Consider the following 12,735-nt stretch of genomic DNA (forward strand, 5'->3'; position numbering starts at 1 on the left):
GCAGTCTAGTGCAATAGAAACACTCGAGAAGGGACAAAACCTGGCATTTAGCATTGTTCTCTGTAAGGATATGGGTATCTTCAGCAATGTGTGTTGGGTACTTTTTTCTTTTTTTTTTAATATGTAAACCACAACTGACCTACAGTATGAGCAATTGTTTTTGTCTGTTAACTTTGTCAGGAAGAAAATAGTTTGGTCTCAATTAATTTACAATAATATGCCAGAGAATATGCTGTGTTCTCATTGCACTGTTCTTTTGAAAGGAAACCCAAATCCAGTCTGTGTAAGGCATGTTTTATATCAACCAAATATTGTAGTGTTTGAATATGAGATTACTTTAGCAAAAAAAAAAAAAAAAAAAAGTGCCAAAAGGTACAAGTACAGTAGTCTAAGTAAAGAAAAAGAGAGGAAAGCACAGAACACCGAGAGTGCAAACAGTTTGTTTTTAAAAACCTCACTAAAACAAATAGTATTAAACTCACATTCTGTTCAGAATAAAAGCGCATTCACACTCTTTATGAGGGAAGTGTGGCCCCCACTACAAAAACCTGCACTTCTGATGTGGTCCGTCTCCTTGTCTATGCTTGCCGGTGTATGCGCGAGTGATTGTGCAGTCGTCCATATATCATCACTCGCCTTGCAATCCATCGAACCTCGCAAGGCAATTCTGGCAGCAATTGGAGTCAGGAGCAGTCCAAAGGAACACAGCAGGCAACAAGAAACCCTACGCGTTTTGTGATTGAAATATTAGTCATATTTTCAAAATGTCCCTATTTATTTTTGTGTGTGTGTATATATATATATATATATATATGTGTGTAAATACAACTGTATGCTCATCTGCATGTCTTAGGCAGGTCTGCAACCCCGCCTTTCCCCATTATCACCCAGCACACAGCACTTCCACTGCAGCAAGGGATTCTGGGAAATGACATGCAAATGAGCACACAGTGCCACTTTTTGCTTCAAAAACCATTTTTAACATGGTTCCCTATAGGCTTAAGCTTGCTGCATGGTCACAGCTTTGAGCACAGCCAGGGTAAAGGCTGATCCCCACACTGATGAGACCCATTAAGGTCGAAACAGCTGTGGGTGGTTTTCTGGGTATGCACCTTTACCCTGGCTGTGCTCAAAACCAGGGTTAATTAAAAATGTTATATATGAGACTAAGCAATTGTTCAATTAAGGGACTTAACACTAATCAAACTAATGACAGCTGGTATAAAAAGATGGCTACACCATGGACTCATCAGTCCCCTAATGAAGTGATTTCAATCCCGAAACGAGTAGGGTTACTTATTGCCTGCTGTGTTCCTTTGGACTGCTCCTGACTCTAATTGCTGCCAGAAATTTCCTTGCGAAGTTCAGAGATGGATTGCAAGGCGAGTGACAACATAGGGGCGACTGCACCATCACTCGCGCATACACCGGCAAGCAGAGACAAGGAGACAGACCACATCGGACGTGCAGGTTTTCGTAGCGGGTGCCACACTTAGGCCTCGGTCCCGCTGCGCTCGTTGGCGCGGGCGGCCATGTCGCGAGTTCCCCACCAGCAGGGGAATCCTCGCGAGCCGGTCCCCCCTGGCGGCACAGAGCACTACACGCTGTGGCGCGTCAGCCGCTAGGGGACACAAGAAAATGGTGATGTCTAGCGTTGACGCGTCACGTGGTGTGGCTGTGAGCCAATGGGGAGGGGAGGCTTCGGGAGGAGGAGAGGCTTCGGGGAGCGGGGAGGAGTGTGGAGTGAAAGCGTGAGTGCCTGTCTGTGTGTGTGTGTGTGTGTGTGTGTGTATGTGTGTGCCTGAGTGCGTGAGTGCATGCCTCTGTGTGTGTGTTTGAGTGCCTGCCTGTGTGTGCGCGTGTGTGTGTATGAGTGCGTGAGTGCCTGCCTGTGTGTGTGTGTGTGTGTATATGAGTGCCTGCCTGTGTGTGTGTTTAATACTTACCCTCAGCAGCTCCAGCCCGAGTCCGTGGAGGGAGGGGGGGAAGAGTAGCGGGTCCCTCCGCTCAAGCCACACCCCCCCTCCCTGTCAAATCTCCCACTACCGCCCACCTCCCGCTCCCTACAGACCGCATATCGCGGTCTGTGTATGTCAGCGCACCGCCTGTCTGCAGTGCGGGTGCGCTGACTCTGGGAGCGGGGCCTTAGCCTTACCCATAAAGAGAGTACATGCTCTTTTATTCTGACCAGAATTTGACTTTAATACCACTTGTTTTATAGATGTGGTTTTTTTTTTTTTATAAACTGTTACATTATGGGTGTTCTCTGCACTTTCCTCTCTTTCATTGCATGTACTAAAGGAGCAGGTGAACACCACCACCATAGAGCAGCACACGCCTGGATTAACCTTCACTTTTTACCAAAAAATTAGAACACTTATCCTTTATCCACAGATAAGAGCTGTTTTTTTTTTTGTTTTTTTTTTCACTCATTTGGACTGAAGTTTGTTTTATGGACTTTTTTCCTTGCACTATTTGTGTATCAATGATGTTTTAGCACTGTATCACTGTGAATATGGTTTTTCATTTTATATGATTTGATAGTTATCACAAAATATATATTAAGAGCTTAGTAGTGCACAATCACCTTTTTCACTCAACAGTAGTCTGTGTGCAGTTTTAATTGAAACTTTCAAGACAGATATAATTTTTTTTTTAAAAAGGCCCACTGAATTATTCGTTTTAGCCAGCTAGACTTTTAAATGGGGAATGTGTAGTACTAGCTGCTGTTAAGCTTTACACACTATCCTACTCGCACGATTATACACACACACACACACACTTGGTATGTGTTCTGTGTACAGACCAACAAAAGTGTCACGTCCGTGTCTAAATGGGTGTTTCTCAAGCAGAGTGCTCGGGGAACACTGGTGTGTCGCGACTCCAGTGGGAACACTCGGCGTGCACATCCTGTGCTGCCTGGAGATGTAGAGGCTGCGATCTGCCTCTCCTCTTTCAGCCCGGAGGACAGAGCAGCCTCTTCATCTCCAGGCAGCGCAGGATACGCTCACTGAGCCACTAACTCCAGAAGGGTCCAGTAAGTATTCAAGACTTTTGTTTGTTTGTTAGGTTACCAATGAATATACCTGTGGAAGTTATACCATGCTCTGGATTTTTAAATTGTAATTTGTAGAACGTGTAAATATTCTCTAATACCCATTTGAATTTTATTTATAAACATCAATTTATTTATGGAGAATTCATTGCATTTCAGATTTGCAATGCCCATAGAGGCTCTTTCCTGTATTTTCTTTTGGCAGTATGCTTCTCGTCCCTGTCTTTGCTTTACTGTTATATGTATTAAATGCGCACCAAAAAAGAAATCTCAGCACGTGAAGTCATAATTAGTTATAATTGGTGCTATATGGATTTGCAGGCAACTAGAGCACATCAATTAGGAAATATTTCAGGGGCCATGCAGATCACATTGGTGCTTGTTCTGCAAGTAGTTTTTTTATTTTACTTTTCACGTACATTACTTTCCCTTCTGCAGATGTACTTCAACAATTTAGCATCCTGTTTATGCATATAATGCACTATGTGCTTCTGTTGATTAGGATTATTTTTTATTTTGTGAGTACTATAAGACTATTTGGCCCCTGTGATAAGCCATTTCAAATCTCCAGCTTCAGAAAAATTGTCACAACATGTTTAGGGACCATTTTTTTTCATTTCCATTTTAATAGGTTTGAAGCAGGGGGTCTCCTGGGTTTAGCCACCTTAATTTCAGCTCCAGTGACCCCTGCTTCCCGTGATACTTACCTCGGAAGGGAGTGTCGGTATCTCTCGTGTTTAATGTCCCACGTCACGTGGGTCAATAGGAAGCCGCAAGTGATGATGTCACATCGTCCTATTGACGAAGGACATTTAAAGCTGCCATTTTGATAGCCCTGTCTGGGCTTCTACGGAAGGTAAGTATCTTGGGAAGCATTGGGTCCCCGTTATGGAAATTAGCGCAGTTCAACTCCGGAAACCCCCCTGCTTCAAACCTATTTTATTTTGGAGTGCTTCCTTAAATAAGGACCATTGTACTTCAACTATGTGCTCTAGCACTGGTTTATTTGTGTTAAATATAAGGGTTTATTGGTTTTACACTTTTTTATGAATGCCCAGTTCTTCCTTTAGTTAGTGGTTTGCGTCTTGACACGTAACACAGTTGCTGTGACATAATATATAATACTTTGTTGGATCACATGGGATTGACAATAGTAGGTAGAACCAATTTTCAACCTTTTGTTCATATAATATATCTTTATTTCCAGTTGAATACGCTGAAGAATGTTGTTGTCTTTTTGCCTGAATGGCACGATGTTGCTGTCTGAAAACAAATATATCAATACAATAATGTCTTTATTACATTACACAAAGAAATAAAATCTGCATGGCACAAAAATAGCATTTTCTCCAACCTTTGCAGCCTTACCTTAAGCCATATAAAGGCAAAATGGTGCCCACACGTGCAGGGATGGTGGACGTGAGATTGTGACCGTGCAACCACGGAAACAAGACGCTGGGCTAGATGCCATACAGTGGTCAGCATCATGATGCCAGAGTCGGCTGTGCCCGGTTGCCTAGCAATCAGACGCAGGTATACACAATACATACCCTATATATATATATAAACAACCCAATAACCAGCTGACTATCGGTGAGACCAAATCACCCTGTTATCAAACATTAATAGCATAAAGGTCAGAAGGAGAACTCATAACAAATATAAACAAGGTCACATTTAAGAGATATATGGATATCTAATATATATATATATATATATATATATATATAATATATATCTAATATATTATAGTACAGAATAAATGAGTTCTTCAGTATTAGGTGATACCTTTTTTATTGGACTAACAATTTATGTCATAGGACAAGCTTTCGAGAGTTATCCTCTCCTTCAGGTCAAGCAATACTGATATACAAAGGATTCAATGGCTAAAACAGTGTAGAGAGAGGAAAACAAAAAAAACAAAAAAAGATATTTACTGTAGATAAGGTAGGGTTTTAAAAGTGTTTGAAGGCAGGGGACAGTGTCAAAGAAAGGTGGGGAGGGGGAGGGATGCTGGGGGGGAGAGAAAGTGTGGATAAGAATAGAGGCAAGCAGGATAATTACAAACAATTTTGATAGGGTGTGAGAAAAACCATGTCCGCATTAAGTCCTTTGGTTTTGGTGTCAAACTCAGTTAAACTCAGAATGATAAGACTCTTTGACACCAAAACCAAAAGGGGAGTGCGCTCAATTTAATTATGCCTAGACAATATAACAAGACGTGGTTGTAAATAACTTCAGATTTATAGTAATGTGGTACTTCACCCAGTTAGGGACCCACAATACCGCCTAACACATATTACTATAATATTACCCAACAATATTCATACATAATGCTGCGCTCGTGTCCCCTCATAGACCTTATTCTGTCACAGTGCCGGCACAGCGTTGAAGCTCATGGCTTGTAACTTGCTGGCTAATGTTACGGCCCTATTACTTCTCTAGGATATTGGTGAGGTACAGTGGGTGTGTAGGATACCGTAATGCAGAATGGCGACTCCGAGCGTCTCTCCATGCAGATATCCACAGACCCCAGATGCCTCCTGGCAGGATGGTGTGGTCAGCTCTCAGAAGTTCCCTCTCGCTGTGCCCTCTCAGTTCTCTTAGCACACATTTCTCCCTCAGCTTTTTAGAGTCTCTCGTCTGCTCAGTCTTCTCAGCAGCTCTGGTGTAACTCCCCCAGCTCGTTTTCACTCATTGGCTGTCATGTGACCCTCTATCAGCAGTAAAATTCTATGCAGCTGTTGCATCACCAAACTCCTTAAGGCTTTCAGTAATTGGCTAGAGGATATTAATAGGCTTATGTGTATGCAAAGGGGTGTTACATATGTGTAGCCATGTATCCCCTGGGCTACTAATCTGCCCAGCCTAACGCAAGCTTTGGTACCAGTGCAGGCAGTGTTAGGGTTAATCTGGGTTCCACTGCAGTAAACAACTCCCTTGAGCCACAGGGGGGGGGGGATGGGCCCAAGGCCCGTGTACTGCCATATCAAGGGCTCAGACCTAGGGCTCTCCACCTTGGTACAAAATGGGATGCAGAGCTAAATTTACTAGTTGTTGGAAGTGGGGAGCCAGGGCTTTGGCCACCTTCCTTCCCCTTCTGCAAGGGAGTGGGATACTACCCTTTACTCCACCATGGAGTAGGGGAGCAAAGGATAGACCTTTGGGGTTGAGCCAAGGGACCCTAATAAGAGTGTACCTGTTGTATACTGTGTACGGATGTACAAGAATAAAGACCTTTTGCTGCTTTTATACTCCTGCCTGTGACTGCAGTTTATCAGAGGGGGGTGGTGAAAGATGTTTTTTTCAGCAGGAACTGCACCCAGCACTGATGGGGCCTGCAGGGAATGGAGGCGCTACACCCATGTACGATATGAGAGCTCTATTTCCTAAAAGCCTGTCCTGTCTTCCCCACTACCATCAGCGGACACTCCGCAATCCTGTAAGCCTCACAGGTACAGCGAGAGTACAGGTAGCAATGAAATCTCCCAGAGGGTGGGGGACACTTGTTACATATGTTTATATATTATTTTTTGACAGGGTTATACTCCACTAGTTCCTTACTGCCTGTTCTCATCCCCTCTCCCTCCCATCCTCAACCTTGGGGAGAGCAGCAAGCACACTGCATCAGTGGAGAAAACACCATGAGAACGCTTGTTCTCTTAAGTGTTTTCTCCCAAATACAGAACTGGAAGAGGAAACAAGGGGTTTCCTTGATGTCACCCGGAGCACGTGCAGAAATGACTGCATTTATTGAAACTGGAAGTTTAAGGGGGGAGGGGGGTGTACATTTCCTGAACCCACCTCTCTGTACTTTATTCTTTTTTTTTAAATCTCCATTTTTATTAGAAATGTTCAAGGGTAGTGGGATACAGAAATAAGAGAGGGGGAGGGGGAGAGGGAAAGAGACAGCAAAAAAGTTATACTCAAAACAAAGTACAATAACCAAAGATGGGAATACTTTTAGGATTAATATACACTTTTCAGGAAAGTAGGGAATAGCAGGGGGGGTGGGGGGTTGGTAGGGTAGTGAGAACGTGTCTCCTATGTAGCTTAATATTCTCACATGAATAAAATGGAAGACCCCCATGAGCCTGAAACAGGGGTAGGGAAGGGGGGAGGACGAGACAATTCAGTTGACACTTATTACATAATTACATAACTAATCTCCACCAAATTAGTTGTTAAAGTACTTCTTATGCATTACTCTCAACTTTAAACATTACACACGGATATCTATAAATAATCTTAGACACTCACAATTTCCCACACATTAAATTCCAGTCAAGGAGACTACACAGGACTTAAACCTCAATCCGGACTGAACCGTGCTAACCCAGGAGCCTAGGTCTGGTTGAATCTACTTATGGAGTCCGTGAGATATGCCGAGAGATTTTCCATGGCCAACACTTCCCAAATCTTATTCTTAACCTGAGGCAACGTTGGTACATTAGGGCATTTCAAGTTACTTGCTATAATACATTTAGTTGCAATAAAGATGTGGGAGATACATTTTTGAACATGCCTCTCCTTACTCAGGATTGGTTTGCCCCCAGAATTGGCCCAGGGTCTCACAGTGTCCGCTCATATGAAAAATCTGGTTCCACAGTCTGCTAAGTTTGGGGCATGACCACCATACATGTGTCATGGAAGCTACCTGACCACAACCTCGCCAATAGAGGGCAGAGGAGGAAGGGAACATCCTATGCAACTTGGACGGGGTGAGGTACCACCGATATAGGATTTTAGAGTTCTTCTTCTTTGTGAAACACAACTTGAAGACTTTGCTGCCGCGTCACAGATATTAGACCCATACTCCGAATCAAGGGACCCCCCCTAGTTCTCTCTCCCACTGCAACATGTACCAATCTTTTGTCTCATTATTTTTAGGTGTTTGCATTTTGTACACTAAGGACGTTACTCTAGATGACTCTTGGGCCTTTTCGCATAACGATTCATATGGACTAAGGTCAGTCCTCAGAGGGGAGTTATTAATAAAATATCGAAGTAGCATGTATCTCAAAAATTCCGAATTGGGGAGATTGTGTCCTGATTTACAGGCCTCAAAGGATATGATTTTGCCTCCATGTCTGACATCTTTTAAACACAGGAGACCTGCCTCCCTCCATCTTTTGAAACTGACCATCAACACGTTTGGGGGCAAATTTGAGGTAAGCATGATTGGAGCCATAGGAGACTGATGTGAGGAAGCCGCTAGTCCCTATTATTCTCCCACAGTTCACACATGACTGCAATGATTGGATGACCTACGTGATGCTTATATCTGGCCTTCTTTGGCAGCCATAAAATGTCCACCAGTTTACCCGGGTTGTACATTTCCGCCTCAAGATCCAACCAACTTTTTATCCCCTCATCTATATGCCAGTATATCAATTGCCCTATTAATGCAGCCTTATAATATTGAGTTATATTAGGAACCACGAAGCCTCCAACTTCCTTGGGCCTCTGTAGTAGCGTCTCCCTTACCCTTGGACGGCGGTGGCTCCAGATAAATTTCATGAATGCCCTCTGGACTTTGATCGAGCCCCCCCGCCCCAGGGACCCTGCGGGTAAAAGGTTCACTGTATGGGGTGGAACATTTAGGAATAGGACCTCTGACTTTGTTGTGTCGTTGATTTAAAAATGTGACATTGCTCCAAATTTATTCCATTACTGAAAAAGATTTGGAAGTGAAAACACCAGTTTGGCTAACAATGGGATATCATCCGCATATAATGCAGCCTTGCATTCCACTTTTCCTACTGTGATACCAGAGATATCCACATTAGTCTGTGAGAAGCCAAAGTTTCAATTATCAGGTCAAAAATTAGCGGTGAGATGGGACACCCCTGGCGCGTGCCATTATTGATCAACACTTGCTCTGAGTAATACCTGTTCACTTTAACATTTGTTGATGGCTGGGAATATAATGCTTAGTGAACGCAATAAATCTATCACCAAAGTTGAAGGCCCTTACTGTTTCAAACAGGAAAGACCAGTTAATCCTGTCAAAAGCTTTTTCGGCATCCAGGCTCAACAACACCATTGGTGTCTTAGTTCTATTGACATGATATATAATATTAATAGTTCTTCTTGTATTATCCCTGGCTTGTCTGATAGGTATAAAACCTACCCGGTCTCGGTGAATCAAGCATGGCAGGAATCCTGATACCCTCCTGACCAATATCTTTGCGTATATTTTCAGGTCCGAATTTAGGAGTGAGATAGGCCTGTAGCTAGCACAGTTTGTCTTGTGCTTGCGCTCTTTAGGGATAACCATTATATGTGCCTGTATCATGGTCTTGGGACAACTCTCATCTCTCATTAATGAATTAAATACCTCCCGCAAGTGAGGTGCCAGTCCTCTGGCAAATTTGTTGTAGAATCCATCTGGGCCTGGGGACTTGTTAGATGAGATTTGAAACACAATTAATGCTCAAAAATAATAAGATGGGGTTCTCTAAATTTTCTCTATCTACATCCAACATTTTGGTCAAGTCTGCTTTTTCTAAATATTCTTGAATTGCTCCCGTTTCTTCCCACTTTAATTGGAGACCTCTGGATATTATAAAGCTTATGAAAATAATCTTGGAAGCTTGCTCCGATCTGCTTTGCCACTGAGATATTGGTGGTGGCCGTCTCCCCCTCCCATCCCTCATGGAAAAGATCAAATGGTCCATGCACCTGTCGCCTGTAGAGAAGCTCGAAGGGCGAGAAGATGGTACACTATTGCGGTACTTCTCTGTAGGCAAACAGTAGTTGCTGCAAATTAGCTTCTCCATTCCTGCCATCGGCATCTGCAAATGCTCGCAGCATCTGTTTCACCATGCAGTTTAACCACTCAGTCTGTTCGTGAGGTTACCCCTCGAAACTTCGTCCCCCTCGTTTGCTTTCCTTTTTCCATATTGTGGTTTTTCCTTGTTTTATGTTTTTTTCCCCTTCTCCTTCTTTCCCCTCCACCCCTTATGTTATGACTTTTCCCATGGTGACATTAATTTTCTCATTGACACATTGAGAAGAAGGGTAGAGATGTGTAGCACTGCCGCAATTTCCAGCTCCCAGTGAAACCGGAAAAATGATGAGGTAAGCTTTCAATTGAAAAACAGGTCAGGTTTTATTGCAGGGTGGTGCAGCAAGGGGACAACGGAACAACACTAACGCACCTACGCGTTTCGTGCACTAAGCACTTTATCAAGGTGACAAACATACACGATACTGCATAATTTATACTCATGTTATCCAGTATTATCTACATATGTCATGGAGGAATTCTGACCGATTTTGATGCATCACAAACACATTTTTGTTTTTTACTCATTGACACATTGGCTATTGTTGCTATAATTCCAGTTTATTGCTAGTGTCATTAAAATTGTTCATTTTCACTACACTTGTATTCTTCAGTATCTTTAGCCGTGAGACAGAGAGTGCTGGTACTGCTTTAGGTTTGTTAGTAGATGGATATATATTCCCTTTCTACTTTAATTCCTCCGCCATTAACGATTGTAGGACAGGCAGCTGTAGAAATGTTTGTCTACTGAGTTGCAAGGGTTTGGATTCAAAGGTTAATTAAGGTTAGCATGTGTAGTAAGACAATACAACAGCGAGGTCTTAAAAGATTAGGAACATAGGATTGACTATAGTTACTTAGTGACAGAACAAATAGGTTCTTCTACATCAAATTAAATTAAGGAATATTGGTTTAAACATTGATGATTAACTAAGAACATTTTGACAGTGAGAAACATGTATTGTTGAAATGTATTAAGATTGCATTTGAATTTATAGAATTCAGAATCATTTAACATCCAAGCTAAGAACAACAAAGCTAACGATTCTCAACTTTATAACAACATTCTATATGCTTGAACGATGCAAACCAACTTAAATTATGCTGTGAAAGATGTTTTCTATTTGTCTCTGATTAAATTGAGAAAACAACCGTGACGTGGACTATTTGATATATATTGAAAGGTGGGACATTAATTTGCACCCATTTAATGAAGAAAATCTTTATTTGGCAAATCAACAAGACTATGGGGTTCCCTGAGGAAGCATTTAACACTGTTGAGGCGAAACTCGTAGGGTTTTTGACCCTCTGAGGACACCGTACCAGCTAGCCTGACTCCACCTTGAGACTTAGCACTCAGTGTACATGCAGATGTGGAAGTTGCTGTACCGGCAATGAGGAGTGGAGCGAGACTACCGCTGATATTCATGCTGTGCTTCCTATTGTCCCGAGTGGTATAAGTGTACCCTTAATACACTTACTGTGCCCGATAGACTGGGAGAGTGTGATTTGATTCCTTACCCCCCTTGTTTTTTTATTTTTTATTTAAACGATGTTATGCCTTGTTCTCCCTGTTTTCTTTTTGAGATTTCCAGCTTGCAGTTCCATTGGCCACCATTATCTACTGCATATGGTTATTAGGCATTCTATAGCTGGCCGTGAGTGCTACATTTCATTATTGAGCACTGCACTTGGATTGTTTATTCACTCATTTGCACTTTGTTTTTTGATTCACTGGTAAGACTGCAACAGATCTACTTGTGATACTTTGTTGCCAAAGGGCAGAGCTCAAAAAAGTGTGGTAGTGCCTGTTTCAAAAGAGAAAGTGGATGTGACTTTCTAAATGGTTGCCAAGCAGCCACCGGATATTATTAAAACTGATTAAAAAAAAGGCATTAAGAGCTGGAAAAACATATACATATAAAATATATTTATAAAATGCAGTAAGTATTATCTAATACTACGTAACTGATTTATTAAAAAATTTTTTTAAAGTCTTGCTGTTCATCATGGCGAGCTGAGACCTGGGAGGGGTTTGCTTTCCTTAGGCTACTACTCTTTGAGTGTGTGTGCAAATGAGTTTGCACATGCAGCTTCTAATATTTTTTACTGGCTGTGTGCTAAAGACAGGGAGGGCTAAGAGTAGAGAATAAACTTGACTGAGAAGCAGTCACCCACAAAAACTCCCAGATTAAAATGAAAACTTTATTTCTAAGAAACAAAAAGCAGCCAAATGTTGCTTTAGTTAATTTCTGGGTGATTCAATTACAACGTGCGCACAACCAGACACCCAGAAATTAATGTCCCCTTCTGCATTAAAACTGATGGCAATATCACTTAAAAAAAAAAATGTTCCTCATGTTGAGGCACAAGAGGAAAGTCATCAACTCTAAATGCTGTTTTGAAGATAAGCATTTGAATGTTAACTGGAAGACTCCTGGGTGTGATGTTTAAACTGGTACACATAGATTTGCCTGCCTGTAAGTCAATACCTGCTGTAAATTTTGATTTAGCCTATGTATTATTGATCACATAACATTTTGAAATATGCTTATTTGTATCAATTGATTATACAAAAACTGGTTTGAATTCTTTACAGTCTTTATGACAAAACAGGACTTATAATGACCAGACTATGAGGTTTATTCATTAAACTGCAATAATGCCGATCAGGCTATTATTGAAGATTGGCACTATCAGGGCACTTTTGCACATTATCACAGCTTAATGAATAACCCCCTATGTCTTCTTTCTATGCAATCTCTGCTGCACAGAGAAGACCCTTAATTGCTGCTTTGCATTTTGCTTTTATCACCATTATTGTCTTCTGTAATTGTGATACCTTTTGAACACAGCAGGACCAAACCAGATATGTCCTCTCTTCCTCAGA

This window comes from Ascaphus truei, chromosome 5, assembly GCF_040206685.1.
Source record: "Ascaphus truei isolate aAscTru1 chromosome 5, aAscTru1.hap1, whole genome shotgun sequence".
NCBI lineage: Eukaryota > Metazoa > Chordata > Amphibia > Anura > Ascaphidae > Ascaphus > Ascaphus truei.